Source organism: Helicoverpa armigera, chromosome 14 (assembly GCF_030705265.1).
Source record: "Helicoverpa armigera isolate CAAS_96S chromosome 14, ASM3070526v1, whole genome shotgun sequence".
NCBI classification, from domain to species: domain Eukaryota; kingdom Metazoa; phylum Arthropoda; class Insecta; order Lepidoptera; family Noctuidae; genus Helicoverpa; species Helicoverpa armigera.
In genome coordinates this window covers 3165636-3182054 of record NC_087133.1, presented here as the reverse complement: position 1 = coordinate 3182054, position 16419 = coordinate 3165636, and the positions used below count along the sequence as shown (strand labels likewise).

General features: G+C 34.1%; 1 protein-coding gene across 2 annotated transcripts in view; it reads right to left on the bottom strand.

Moving 5' to 3' along the window:
- The window catches only part of LOC110380240 (protein artichoke), a 107604-nt gene extending 93837 nt beyond the window's left edge, over positions 1 to 13767 (bottom strand). For both annotated transcript variants that reach the window (XM_021340162.3, XM_049836911.2), the window contains exon 1: positions 13282 to 13767. The gene's annotated coding sequence lies outside the window, so the exon portion shown is untranslated. The remainder of the gene's footprint in view (positions 1 to 13281) is intronic.
- Between the last annotated feature and the right edge of the window lie 2652 nt (positions 13768 to 16419).

Below are 16419 nucleotides of genomic sequence, written 5' to 3'. Positions count from 1 at the left end.
TGAACCTGACGTTAAGGAGAACTAAATTAAAGATTGACTTAAATTCTTAAAATCTTGTAAATAAACAAGGACATATCACACAAGGATCATCACCATTAGGATTTTCTCACAGCTTCAACATTCTGTGAGTGGTTAGAATTATCTAACACTCAAAGTTTTCCACGCCATAAACCAGAAAACGAATGACATTAAACCCGAGTCCCTACTAATTATCTGGCTGTATGTTTGTTAATTTCACTTTTTTTAATACAATAATGACTAGATAGATAAACAAACTTAATCTATCTGTGATGCCATGTGGCTAGGCTAGGCCATTTTGTTGCCATAATGGTAGGAACATAACAAGAGACGCCTTCAGGTGACGATAAACAGAGAGAAGACTTTAAGAAAAAGACATTCATGTTACGCAGATCCCCCAAATGAAAATTGGGTCAAGGGCAGCAGAACAATGCTAAAGTCATCTTGATGCCATGGTTCTGAAAAAGTAAATTGATAAATAAAACAAACTAAGTAAGACCAAACTTTTAAACTAAACATTCTTAGCCGGCATTGAGAGAAGTCAGAAGCAAAAGATAGTAACATTATAAACAACGATTACGTACATAATGTAGTAAACATTGTTAACAAAGTCTGAACATTACAACAACTATTATTCACGGAACATTATTGTTGATGTACTCGTAATGGCCCGAGTAAGAACATTGTCTTGATATATTGAGCGAAAATAATTGAGTGTAAACTATTCAGTTCCTATTATATGTAGAACAATATTTTGTCATTGACGTTGTATGAAAATCATATCATGTTTTTGATAGTGTTAATTACTTGGAATATGTCCCGCTCTTGCAGTGAAGAGCTCATCAATGATTATAATCGAGTTTCTACTTTATAGAATTATATTAAGCACACGTGTGGAAAACGCGTCGTTGTACAGAGCTTTTCAACAAAATAAATGATACCTTATTATTTCCTGAAATAGGCTTAATTGAAATTTGATATTGTTCGGATGGAAACATTTGTATAATAATATACCTACCTACTTACTCGTATACGAGTATTTTCGATATGTTTAAATATTCGGCAGGATCTATTTTAAGATAAACCTTTTTATTATTTTACGTGATTTTTGTGCCAAACTTTATCTATGGAACTTTTAACGTTGCTACTTTCAGTAAACAGTTACCCCTTTTTTTGCCATCACGGTTTCTCATAGAGCAATAACAGGGGGTTGAACTAAATATTTTTGAGAGACTCTGTGGAACACATAAGATATTAAAAAACTAAACTGTATCTATAAGAATTCATTTCTTTATTAAACTTGGTATACATAGGAGTCAGTCTTACTATTTTATCAATCAAATACACACACGCACTTATAATCAATGGTATCGCAAGACTCCTATCTGAATAGTCAAGACAGTTTCGACCTTTTTGGACGCACATAGATAATGTTTCTTAATTACTGTGCAAAAGCATAATACGTATGTATTTCCCGTTTGACTAGCAACATAATAATAAGACTAGTTTGACAGTCAGTCATCTTTAATAACCATTATTTTACCTACTGATCTCATTTAACTAGTAGTTTATACAAGTAGTTCCGTTACGCTTGCAGTAAAAACGCAGTAAGTTTGCAGCTGCTCGGGTTATTAACTAACGGAAATGGACTGTTAATGGAAAATGTGTTGCTGTTGTTGTCTATAATTATTAACTTGACATTTACAAATTAACGTCTGGTATATTCACGCTCAGTGGCGTGCACTTGAAGAGGCCTGATGTCCAGCAGTGGACTGCGATAGGCTGATGATGATGATGATGATGATATTCACGCTATCTATCTTCAAGAGCATTGCCGGAAAGACTTAACTAACGGTTTTAGTCATCTTGTACAAGTTAGATTCACAATTAACCATATTTCAGATCACAAATAAATAAAGAATAGCCCAATAAACCGGAACGTATTTAAAATTCTCCATTTCGTATTACAGATACATACAGTACAATCTCAACGTGTACTTATTTGAATCTTTAAATACCATTGAACGAGAGAATCCTTTAATGACCCGGTACTTGAGGAGGAAATACGACAAAATGATCGGCTATACTTCACGTTCGGAGCAAAATGCAGGCAAATAAAGCATTTGTGGTTGTGGTGTACGTACTCCGGGAGTATTCATGTAAGGAAGTACCTATTGAGTTAAAAATATACTGCTTGATTATGGTAGAAAGGGATTCATCCCATCATTTGAGTAGACGATTAACTAAAGGATTTTGATAGGTCTAAGGAATCTTGAAAGGACTTTTTAAAGAAAAATGTACAATTGATTAACACACTGATTTATAGCCATATTTAATTTTTAAACTGACTTTATAAACAATCTCAAATATAGTATAGATAAAGCTCCTAAGTTACTATTTACTTTCAATTGCAAAATGAATTACTTGAAATTACTTTCCAGATTACTTTAAATAAGAATCGAAACTCACACAATACGTTACCAACACATTAGTAGGGAAAAGTTTCTAAAACAATTTCCTCATATAAACAACGATATGTAAGATCGTTGAACGAAGTTTTTACAAAAACAATGGAGTATTATCATAGCGGTGGTTAGATAGCAATGTTTTATGTCGAACGAGCCATGACTGACGAGCTTGTTCCTATCTTTATGGTGTAACGTTACCATAAAGATTATGGCATCGTATATTTCAAATTAGAATAAAGCCTTTTACTTGGTTATGGTGTTAGGATGAACTTATCCTCGTCCACACGATTTTTTAAATAAAAATACCCACTGCATAGTTTGATTCTTATAATAGCGTGATATTATTTTAGGAAATCATTTCGGGTGTCATTATTTAGGTTCTCATAAACTCTAAGTACCTAAGCCCAGCCTAAGCCTTGATCTAATAACGAGATCTGCAATTCAAGCAAAGAAAATACAGTTACCGTTACAGCCTTTTTATCGTCCCACAGCTGGGCACAGGCCTCCTCTCACACGGAGAAGGATTGAGCATTAATCACCACGCTTGCTCAATGTGAGTTTGTGATTTCAGACTATACAGTCCAGGTTTCCTCAAGATGTTTTCCTTCACTTTTTTTTAGGACTTTGGTGTCCAAGATGTACGTAGAAAGTACATAAGAACTTTGAAAAGTTGCATTGGTACTTGCCTGAATGCCTGGAATCGAACCCACACCCTCATACGATAGGTTGGTTCTTTACCCACTTAAGGCCACCACGACTAGATAGTAAAGAAAATACTAACTATATTATTGTACTTGAATTGAAGATCCGTACTTATATTAGCCTAAGTACGCTCAAGTACATTGCGTGTTAGTGCGAAATGTTGCAACAAGAGTGCATTGTATTGCCGGCGGGAGTCTTGACTTTACATTTGAGTGTCAATGTTGCAATATGTCAAGGCTCTCATGTTACCGCGAATATAAAGCAAAGCGCTAGTACACTGTGAAGCTGGGTAACTACGATAGCTCTTTTCATAGAGGTTCGCTATTTTTGGGGATCAGTTTGTCATATATTTTTCTAAATCTACATATATTAATGTATGTAATAATGATTCCTCTTGTGTTTATATTTTATTTTTGTACCCTTGGAGGTTTAGAAAGTTTGGAGCCGTAAGCTCCGAAACTGTTGACACGATTTAAAAAAATCTTTCATTGTTGGGAAGTTACACTATTCCTAAGTAACCTAGGCTATATACTGTGCGGGTACGGGAAGAAGTTCCCACGGGCGCGGGTGAAAACGTGAGAAACTGCTAGTTTAAAATAACTATTGCACTATCAAAGCAACGAAAAAAAGTCTTAATTATCCTGCTGTTTGTTATTAAATATACGTGAAGATTGTAGTTATTTTGTTTTTTGTATGATGCTGATGTCATGTTATTCTCGAGAGCTTGATATAAGAATCCAATTTTGGAAACATACGTTTTGGGCCATTGAACATAAAACATAAAACTACGATGATGAGTTTCCATGATTTGCAGTTTTTTAGAAGAAAGACCACCGTTAATCTATTTATCTTCTCAGTGAAGGGCAAGATTTATTTTTAGACACTGATTGGGCGTAGGTGTATCACGTATTTCTAGACGAAATTCTGTTCTGTTGAATTAAGACATTTTAGGTCTCTATCTTTACCGTCTTTACGAATAAAATACTTCTATAAACCTACACGTTTTATTTAAACAAAGTTCAAAATCTCCCTGTAGCCCAATATATTTAAAGATAAACTTCAACCGATCCTTCAAACAAAAGTTATCAAGCACAACTTCGTTGACTACAGATACGAGATTCCATTCATCTCTTGAGTCGTAAATTCGTTAAAGATCCATCTCTATCAGATAAAATGATTAAATCCTCTGTGCCTTTGTCTCGTCTCCTGCTTTATGATCCTGGCGAAAAATATCAGCACATGGAGTAAGGAATCATTAGCGGAGATGCCACAAGGCAGGTACGTCAGGCGCCTTTTTCTAGGTCAAATTCGTACGGTCGACATGACCAAAAGATCAGTTATATCTCTCATCTTTGAGACATCTGTCAATGATTTTTGTTGTTACATAAAATGGATGGCTCCTAATGAAGGCGTATAAGTGCGGAAACAGTAACGTTCCTCGTCTCCCGAACACCGCATTTTAGCGCTCTACTTTCTTAGGAGCGTTCTCGTTTTGACATCTCCGCTAGTCATTTCGTTCTCTATGTATCAGCCCCTCACCAATATTTTGTAGCTTAAATTGGATTACTGAGAACAAAAGGCCTGAAAACGTACGAAATATTTTCTTTTAAGAAATATTTTAGATAGGTACAGGCCTTTTAAATAAGTTAATTCAATATTGATTTATAGCGGCTGATTTAATTATGAAATATTTTTCATAAAAGTGCTCTCAAATTAAAGACAATTCGCAGTAAAGTGAATATATTCCTCTCAAATATAATTAAATAAGACGCAACGTAACTAAAGAAGGCATAGGTGCAGTTAAATATACAATGTATAAGTTTCTGTGACATGTGCTTAAGGATTTAGATTTTAGTAATAATCGATTTTTGCGGTACATCTATCAAGCTTACGAAAACATTGTGATTATGATCAGCCATTAGTGCTGTGATATGTGGACTGTCTTTTCTACTAAGTACTCAGAATATAACTTAAATATGTCTTTGTAAAAACTAATAAACAAAACTTAAATTAGTTCAATTATTCTTGAAAAAGAAACAAAAGACTAAAACAACTTATTTCTTTTTAAATACACTTTATAGTTTGAATTCAGTACTCTATTCGGCCAATTAACCTATGCCAGCCAGCCAACTAGCTCATCAAACTTGTCTTGTTAAAAACTTTTTGGTACAAAAACCTAAATCGAGTTCCAGAAAAAAAAAATAGGACTTGAGTCGTCCCACGTAAACGAATTCCAGCTCGATTCCTTTGTTTTTGTCTAACTTTAGGTGTTCTGTATTCGTAGCAAGAATCGAAAGTTGACAAAACAAATTCAGATAAAGTCGGAGAGTGAGGCACTCATTTCATTTTACTAATTAATTGTGTTTCTCTTTAGTCTTCCATTCCATTTTAACATCTACGGGTAAGTACATGTACCTATCACTAGTACTTTCTTTGACAGTTTATAAGAAACATTCAGATTAAAATTAATAGGTATTTATGGCGTACAAATTATTAAGAACTTAAAGAAAAAAATTACACAGATCTTCGTGTTACGGATTATTGTGTGCTTTATTTAAGAATTGTTGACTAACTGGGTACCCAGAACTAGTTATCAGTCTATCAACGTCACTCAAAACCACTATTAATACACCTTTTAAGAATATCGCAGTCTCTTTTGGTCTCTCACGATATTTTGTAAACCTCCAGCATTTGTACCAGTATTATGAAGGAAACGTGAATTTCACCGCGCTCTGTATTGCAGTGAGTTCAACTGAAGAATAGAACAACATGAGTCTATTTTACGCTTATTGTGACATGAATTAAGCAATTTTTAAACGTAAATTACTTTATATGAATGTCATGAGAACTTAAGTATTAAGTGTGTTATATTTTAGATAATTAGATAATATATTATATTATACCTAATTGTATGATGTCAAATTCTGTATTGTTCTAATAAAGCGAAGAACCCATTATGTAAGTATTTCCGCAATTGCTTTTACTTGACTTATACTACCTACTTTTTACGGTCGGTTTAAAACCTTGTTTTTCACAAACAGAGCTACATTATGCTGTCAAGCAATACAAGCGAGTGGAACAATATCAGTTCACGCACGTCGTTGTCAACCGATGCGTGGATAATGCAGAAAACGCGGGAAAAAAGACGCCATCTTCTTTTTATAGGCACGTAACTGAAGAACTAGGAAAAAAATACAAAAAAGTTTGTGTCATTTCACTGCCGTCTCGATATCTTCAACAGCATTTATGAAGGCTGTATAAAAAGCGCTAGGGAATATGAAAATAATAGTAAAAGGAGAGTTTTATGCTTTCGCAGAGTCTTGTGACGTTTGGAGCGCTTTGTGGGAGGATGGCAAGCTGCCAGCCCCAGCCGGCTCGACTTGAAGCCTCTGTGACGTTGAAATGATCCAAGCCTCTTATCACGAATGAGTGCCAAGTCAATAATTTTGTACTCAGCAGTATATAATCTTCTTTTTATTTGATACACTTTAAATTAGAACTTTTTTCTCAAGTCAAAGCAATTAATAAGGCAATACCTAGAAACTCCGATTTGTCGTGACAATATTCTGAAATGGTCTATTGTAGTTATTTGAATCTATGAAATCGTCTGCTCGTTGTTATAAAAGAGCTCTCAATTGGAAACAAGAACTAAATAGGACGACGGAAATTGAAAAAATTCTAACCGGATATTTTTGTTTTACGCCTCTTGTTTCTTGTTTGATATTTGTTCTACTCCTATAAAGGCCAGACAGAAACAGGCAAACAAAAAAATATTATTTTTATATATCATATTTTTTAGTTACAAGGTAATCATATTCAGGCAGAAGCAGTAAGTCTTACCACCAGTCTAACCTAGGAAGTACAAAACTATCGGTTCAGATTAAATAAGGATATAAACATGTCAAAAAGCATTCTTTACTTTACTTCTCGTTAGCACAACACTAGAATCTTATACCCTTACTCAAGTCAAGTCGAAAACAATCTAGGAACTTAATTATTTACTTGAAACTTAAAGCTAATTGTAAGAACTTTAAGTAGACTACCTTAGCTAATTTTAAACTATGATCGGATCTAATGTCTAAGTTTCAGTTAACCAGCTTTGTGTTATTTAGTTTAGTTAATAGCAGACGAAATAGTTAATTATCTGATTAGGCTAATAATCTTGAGATGGGCATTAATAGGTACACGTAATTTGAGTATTTTTGTCTTGAATGCTTTGTTACAAGACTTTTTAGAGGTTGGAAAATGAAAAACAAAACTATACACAGGTAGGAACTACATTGTTCGAGAGGCCTATGAGACAATAAACAAAATTCTATATAATTTCGGATAATTTACTTTGTAATCTAAAACAAAATTTGAAGACCTATTCAAGAATAATGTTTAAAAAATAATATTTTATCCAAAATTTAAATGACAAGCATTAATTCACTAACATCAACATCATAATAATTTTGCTTGTCAAATTATTAATTTTCTTTGGGTTGTAACTTTAGAGCTTTTAGACATGCCATTTAAAATTATGCACAATTTGGCTTAGCATAATAACTTTAATGGAATCCTTAAGCTGGCTTATAAAATGTTTGCATTTATTGAAAATGTGCTTAGTGTACCTATTGTAAGCACGAAGATTATAGGTTTTCAAAAAATCATGAAAAAACGACGGCTGGTCAGAAAACCGTGATTTATAGTTTACTTAAATAACATTGAGTTGATGTTAATCAAAAATATTGTTATTCCCATTGTCACAATCGTAACATTGGCAATATTATGTCTAAAATACGAAAAAAAATTGCTGTTCCTAGCAAGCCTTCTACCTTGGAACACGACATCGTGAGAATTAGCCGTAAAACTTTCCAAACGTTGGTTAAAAAAACAACGTGAATTCATGATCACGTTAAACCTTACAACGGAAACCAACAGTTACATCTCTTAACTTAAAAAAAATACACTCTCTCCGCCATTGCAATGCGTTCCAAATTCAAAAACTATCTAATTATGGTCAGATGTGTATCTTCGAGATTTGAATCTTGGAACCTGTTTTGTACTGGCCAGTAATTAGATGGCCCAAATAATTTTGGAAAAAGTGAGTTTGGTCCGCCATCTTGATTTTATATTACGTTCAGGTTAATGATACTTTGACTGTTCTTATAATTAACTATTTCTTAAACATCACAAAATATGAAGGAAGTAATGTATGAGATATTAATCTAACTATATTTTAGCAATTTTCATGATAATAAAATTACTTTAGAAATGTTCCTACTATTACATAATACGCGATTTACCCCATAACAAGCAAATAAACATTGAAACACTAAACATTAAGTTGTAGATTAACAGCTAAAGATAAAACTATAAGAACACATTAACTCAATTTCGGTTGAATAAGAGAATTAACAAAATAAGTAGACTGAAACGAAATGATTCAATTTTAACGTAATATCATGTACCTATTTGTTCGAAGTTGTTAGTCAACCTTAGCAACACGTAGGTTTGTATAATCAAAAGAATCCTAGTAATATTATATAAGGAAAACTTTGAAGGTAAGTATGTTTGTTCCTCTTTCACGCAAAACCTTCCGAAAGGATTTCGTTGAAACTTGACAGTAATATAGGTTAAGTAATAACTGCATAGGTAATAGATTTGTGTCTCAATTTCTGAAATTCTGCTGGTTTCTAAAACGATACCCAAGAAACTATCTTCTAAACACATTTGATATTTTCTTTCTCGAATCTTGTATTGGATACCTACTTGATACCTCAATTTAAATTGAAAAAAAAAGAAACGAAAGCACGCTTCTTTTCGAAACCTTTTTCGAAAAGAAGCGTGCTTTCGTTTCTTTTTAGCGAAAGAAGAAAAAGTACAATCATCCGAATTTAGAACCTCCTCCTTCTTTTAGACGTTGTTTAAAAATAGAAACAACACTCTATAATCATCTAAGTATATCCAATTACAGAGCGGAATACAGTTGAGTCTAACAAACTCATAAGTTATTAAACACATGAATTTTGTATTTGTCCGAGATTCCGATTCGTGCGTGCGAACAGTGAGTGCGCGTGAGCACGCCTCGGTGTCTTTTACACTGGCCGGCACGAATACTGAGCGCAAACTTGAATATTTGTGATTTTTGTTTGGAAAATATATTTGGTAATGACAATGTAATGGGTTTCGAGTGTATTAGCTTATAATTTTAATTATAGAGGAAACGTTTCAGTTTTTAATTGCATGCAAAAACGAAAAAAAAAATTAAGATAGTTTTGCTTTCAAAGAAAACCAGCCTTGGTTTTCTTTGAAAGCAAAACTATCTTAATTTTTTTTTAAATTCCATAAAATAGTACTTACATCTTTCTATGTACTATTTCAATTCGGAAAAAGCCTCCTTTTTTGGCAATTGGTTAAATACGTCATTATAGCTCCTCAGTTTCATGAACGCAATTACAATGCAATGCGTTAAATAGTAAGAGTTAACTATTTCATAACAAAGAAGCGTAGAACTATCTCCCTTTGTTGTTGTTAATACAATCAAATTGAAAGTTTATGTTCTTTCTGTGGCTTTCACACAAACATACCGTATTAGGTAACTTTTGTGTGCGCTATGAAAGCAAAGATAATCGAAAAAATACCCATGGAGTCAGGAATGATTGTTAAGAAAAAGATTCTTTACAAGCTTAAAATTTTTGTACTAGAATAATAGAAAAGGACACAAAAATTAAGCTTTCAAAGAGAAGAGCGCGAAACTTTATAATCATTGTTAACCGAACTTTGTCACCAAAAATGAAAAAATTAACTCTTTCCTAATTTTGACTAAGGGTGCAGCTACATCCGGTTAGACTGGAAGCCGGCCCCAACATACTTGGGAAAAAGGCTCGGAGGATGATGGATGGTGCAGCATCTCTCAGACTAAAACATATTTTTAAGTTTCGTATTCGAAGGCTTATGTACTAATTCTTATGTTTCTACAAACAACGTCCTACATAAAACTAGTCACAATTACCTTTACACGTAAGTACTAACCCGACATACATCTAATTACAACTGCAATCACAGTTAACGGTCAAACCCACAGTTAAACCGGCTTTCGGAATGCGAGTAGGCAGAGGCAGTGTATAATCGGTCTAATAACCATGCCCTCTCTAACGTAATTATAACCTTTGAACAAAAACTGATCGGAAAGCTGGTAAGATTTCTCTCCGGGTTAGTGGTAATGTAGCTGTTATTGTAGATTAGAGTGATAAAAATAATAATAAGTATGTAGGTATATGCATAAGAAGGAAGAAAGTAGTTCAGTATGATCATGTATCTATAGAAGCTTTGGAAGAAGAAGAATATATAAAAAAAAAATCTCTGTCAAAAACTATGTCCTACATAATTCGTTGTAGACAAATGGGCCGTAACGTAAGTAAAGTTACTCTTCGAATTCAATTTCATTTTCGTTTAAGTTTTGTTCAGCTTCAAACAACAAGATGCGATCCAATATCAATATTTTACATTATATGCTTTCTTTTAGATGTTCTCTACCCAACAACTACTATTATAGGAGTAAGTAGTATTCTTCTTTTAAGCAACTGGGTCCAGCCATACTTGATGTCAGCCAGTATTAGATTGGGTTTCCTTATTTACGAGTATCTGTTAAGTTAGCAGTAGGTATGTTTACCGGGGAAGATAATGATCCCTTGGCAACGAGCGGACTTAGATAAGAAATCTTTTGAATCTGTTGAACTTACCTGTGTGGAACTCACAAACGTAACACCACACTACATATTTGATCTCGAAAGTGCGCTATATGAAACTCATCTAATATTACAGTTAGGTATAAGTTTTCCTGTCCCTCTCGTCAAACGTATAACATTACAAACTCTCGCCTAGAACCAAGAGAAGTTATCACACAACGCTTTTACTTACTTTCATGTGAAACTCGCGGGACAATGTCTTAACGCGCAAACGTGCGTTAACGCAGATAATCGCTGAATATTTTAAACGTAATTATCTATGAGGCTACTGCCGACTGGGCTTGCCTATGCTTCTGCTTGCGTGGCCATAGGTATTCATTATTCTTTAAACTTCAGTATTTTTATTTAGTAGGGACATGAGTCAAAATTGTTCAAGTCAGCATTGGTACCCTGGTGCCCTATAGATATTACCAGGTCGAATATATACTTAACTCTTCAGGGGAAAAGTATTTTTATTTGAGAACGTTTTGTGAGAAAGTATGCTAAATATAAACACACTGCATTTACGATAAACCAACACTGTGTTTACAAGAACAACTTCATAAGTATACCTACTACGTAAAGTAAAAGAACTAAAACAAGTGAATGTAACTTGTGTACTTACAAAATATGAAAGAAAGTAGGCAGTCCGTCTGTTCTGATAACCTAACATAACCTCTTGATCTCGAAACTGCTGAGTTGATCGCTACAAAGTTTCAGATGTCTGATAAGGCTCTTGAAAATGAAAACAGGTTGTGAACAAGTACTTAATTCAGACAAACATTACTATCTCTTGAGCAAAAATTATCTGTAATGAAACATTAATAAACTCAATTTCTTCCTTTTTTTCGACACCTACTAATTTGTTTTTCCATTTTAAAGTAACAGACAACGAATAAAAGAAAAACAATCAGAACTGTATTATTTTCCCGAGATTTACTTGTTTGCAACTTATAAAAATAAGCCAAATTTTATTTAACGAGCTTGTTGTCCGTCTAGAATACTTAAAGAACCCCAAACAAAATAACATAAAGATAAATTAACTAATCAAGAATAATAAAAATAACATTTTATACAGGATACATAAAATAAAATTACATTAAATAACTGTTAGTATGTGACGTGAATTGATGATATTCTTGATGGCAATTAAAATTCCGACAACCTAGACATCAAGACATTTAAATAACGAAAAAATGGCTAGTTATTCCAGTATTCTAATCCTAATAGATGTCTCAAACCTCTGTAACAGTATATAACAGTTATTCGTCTAAAAACAAGTTTTAAGGAACCCAATTAAAACTGTTATCAAAAGAAAACCAGTTCTGAAATTACGTTGTATGAAGTAAAAGTTCATTGACTTCTAGCAATGAAGAAAAGAAATAGAATTGCCTAATTTGGCTAATCAAATTCCTAATTAGATTTAGGCGAAGAAAATTAATTACTGTGACAATCAATTAACGTTAAAAGTAGTCAAGATGGAACTAATTTGGACTTACCTATTACTGAATATCCGGCTCATGAAGGTCATCAGAATTTAAAAGGCAGTACGTACAAAAATGAAACTTAGTTCTTACTGAGTTTAAGTCTATCTATGTTATTGGCTAACTTTAACTCTCCAATAAAAAAGTGCTGATCAATGGATGTTTTATATAGAGAATAACTTTTTAAATGAGGTATCATCCCTGTAAATTAAGATCTTAATAAATGCTATAAAGCCTAAATAAGATGTTGGTAAGAGATAAGATGTACATCAGATGATATATTTAAGAAAATTGGTAAGCACGGACCTTAGCTAAATGATCATATAAACTCAATAAGCTTTAAAGTAAGAGAGTGTTCAGAAATTGCACCTGATGATGCAAGCGGCACAAATAAGTTCGTATTACAATTCCATAATGCGTATCATTAGAGAAAGAGATTGCATTATTGTGGTTTCCAAGATAATTCACTTTGATATTAAAGTTCCTGGTACAACTGTGTGGTGGTAAAGCTCGGTGTACAAGGAAAGAACTACAAATTCGACGATAACAAGGCCGACAAGTTTACTAAATTGCATTTTTGTTAATATTCAAAGTAGATTCCAATTAGATTCGGTGTCCTTACGAAAACGTTCCCCAACAACGACACAATTAAAGCTTTACTTATTAGAATATAATTATTTATTCGTGTAAGAGTGGATCAAGCACCCTTGTCTCCTACACAATCCTCCCCATCATTATTAACAAATGTATTCATTTATTCAAGTGTTCGCCGTCAGAAGTTCTTAAAGAGATCAACTTGTAATATCTTACGAAATTCCAATGTTTTCCTGTTAAACTTGAAATTATATTCACACTCGGAGTAACTTCCCTTTTAAATTCACAACTGTTCAAACTCACCTTTGACGCTATTCCCAGCACCTCGCACTGTAACTCCGAAAGTGTTCCTCCTTCAATAATTCACAAACTTCCACTTTACGCCTCAGGCACGATAAAAAATCACCACGTCGATATGAAAACATGAAATTTCCATAATTCGCAACATTTCACAAATCACATTGAACTCGCGGAGAGTTGAGAGCTTGTAAAAGGCTGTACTGATAAAAGTTCCGTCACACGGTGCCGCGTACCGTAATGTGTGATATTAAAAGTTCTCGGTACTGACTTGGCCGGAATGGCCTGACTTATTTATTACGGAGACCAGGGACTTCGCGATCGGATTGTTCGTTATTTGTGAATATTCGTTTGAAACCCGAGTGTTGGCTGCGGGGGAGCGTGCGCGAGCGCAATGACGCGTGCAAGTTGTCGGGGAGGAGGGCACAGACCTCGGAGCGTGTGGCGGCGCAGGCGCCGACTGCCGAGACACGAGTACCGTTGCTCCGAGAGTGGGAGCGAGGTCGCTCGAGTCGGCAGGCTTTGACATTTCTAAGTTATTTCGTTACTTCATATCGATGTCATGACTCGCTTTTGTTGTTGTTGCTGCTTTGGCACAGATCTGCTGAGAGCGGCCGGAATTGCAGCTGTTGTCGATTACCTTGATGGGTTATTTAACGACACAAAACATAGAGAGAGAGGTTTCATTCATGACAAATAAAAAGTGCAAGAATTTAATGCCGTTTGTGTTCAGAGAACTTGTCTATTTGGAGGTCAAGATGTCGATTAGTAAAAGCTCTTGCTGTAACTGTCATATCAAGTAGGTACTTGTAATGTAGTATCAGAGGAATAAGCTGGCCATTTTCAGCTTATCTGAGCCTGACACGCGTTAAATAATTCTACAATAGGTAATCTACAAGCGTAAAACGACAAATTATTCAGTTTACGATGGCAATAAAGTAAGTCGGGTCACATAAGCTGTTGACGCAGTATTACGACCTCTTGGGGCAATAAATCTGATAATCGCATGTCTAATGTCGTGACAAGAGTCATGTAATCTTGGACGGCATCGTGTACTAGATCTTGACACGGCCCTGCTGTTTCCTCAAGATTTATTTGCATACTTGATGGAAGCAAGGAAAGTTACATGACTGGTTTCGAGGACTTGAAATTGTCGTAATGTTATTTTAGTACAAACATTACACGAGTTCTAAGAAAAACCTATACTTAGTAAGGTCAATAAAGTTAGGGCAATTATAAAAACGAAGATTTTAGTTTGTATTATAGCTTAGTTCACAAACTTCAAATGTACAGAAATATAAATCCAGCTCGTAGTTTATCTTTTTAGAGATGATAGTGTTTTCAAACTAACCAGCCAAGGAAAATCAGAATCTATTACTTCATTCATTCTTTTTGTAGAAAAGCGAAAAGCTTTTTCTTTACTTTTGTCACAAATAAAATAAATACGCTAAATAAAACAGGAAATTCGTTTAGCTAAAGTTAAATCTGTTTATCCGACTCGTATTGGTTGTATTAAAGAAAATTTGCGAGGCAACGCACTCCAGAATCCTTGGCTTGGTTCCGTAACTTACTACCTTCGGCCAATAAATCTTTTGCCGTTGTTTATGTTGACTTTAGTATCGCTCATCTCTTAATACACAGCAAATGGAATGTATTTGAATAAATATTTTAATAAGTAATCGATTTACTCGATGGTCAGAAAACTCCATTACTTACCTAAGAACGAAGCCTACCTAAGAAGACTTTAACAATAGATAGATATTCTTTATTAGGTACACCAATTTTATATTTTTGATCCTAAAATAGGTAGTTAAAGTAGGTGACATAATGGGCGGTCTTATCGCTAAGAGCGATCTCAATCATCATCTTGCTATTATCCCAATTTTAAGTATCAATTCTTCCAAATATAACTTTATGCTAGTTTCCTTTCATTTCCTTAATTTATTTCGTGTAATATCTTAAATAATGGCTACTTATGGTACACACGTAAAGAAAAAATCAATTCGTGTTGCAGTAAGTTTATTTAAAAAATTGATTTGTGTGTCATTTGTCCCTAACTATGTATTTGACTTTCATATGTCCAGCATGTCTATTGCACATTTGGAAATCTATTACTTGTCCCTAAGTTCATGGACCCTATTGTGCCTCAATTCGGTCATGATAAATATGTTTGGCACGAGCCTTCGACAACAGCGATTTTTTTTAATAGTGCGTTGACGCCATATTGTGTTTTCTTAGAAATCCAATACAAGATTGATGGCAGGCCCTGTGATTGATGAAACATAGTGAATAAACTAGTTTGTAGATTAAAATACGTGTGCCTTGTGAATAAATAGCAAAGGTAGGCACAATATTTTATGTCCACAAGATATTAAAGTGGCAGTAATCTAAATTAATTTGAAGTTTTAGTACCTATATTTTGTCAATAAACTAAACAAAATCCTTTATTAATTTTGTTTTAATTAAAAATTCGCCAACATTAACATTTTTAACGATTCAATATGCCATATAATTGCTGAACCAACAACTTAGTCAAACATTAACCAAGGGTTAATCAGACTGCGAAGTAACGAGTTAATGTATAAATAGTCGGATAGGTCCGCAAACTAGTAATATAAAAATATCTTGCGCGTACAAGCTGGTAATTGACGAGGAGGCTACGCTTTCGCGATTTTTTCATATTTTCACGCGTGGGTAAAGAACACAGAGAGCTCGGTGACTAGACAAATATTACACCTTAAAATCATCTTAAATAATAGGTATACTTCCTAATTACTTCACATTAATCTGTAGATACTATTTTTTATGCAGATTGCTTTCACTTTTAGCAAGCTATCCCCGGTCGATATTAGCTACACCTACCTTTTTTATCAGAGTAGGAAAAGTCGTTTCCACGTAACGTATGTCAAATTGTGGGAAACATCTATAGTAGAGTTTAAACACATTTATCATAATAAAAAGTTCATCACCCACCATGTCTAGGCAATAAGCTAGAGGTACTAGTTATATACGTAGTGGGACAGAGATAGTGGATGTCGTTCATTATGGATGCAAATTCCTTCCACTACTTAATAGTCCACGGATGGACGAGACGCGGCGTGAGAAAATGGTGGCTTGAAATCAGCCATGCGAAAATGGCGGGCG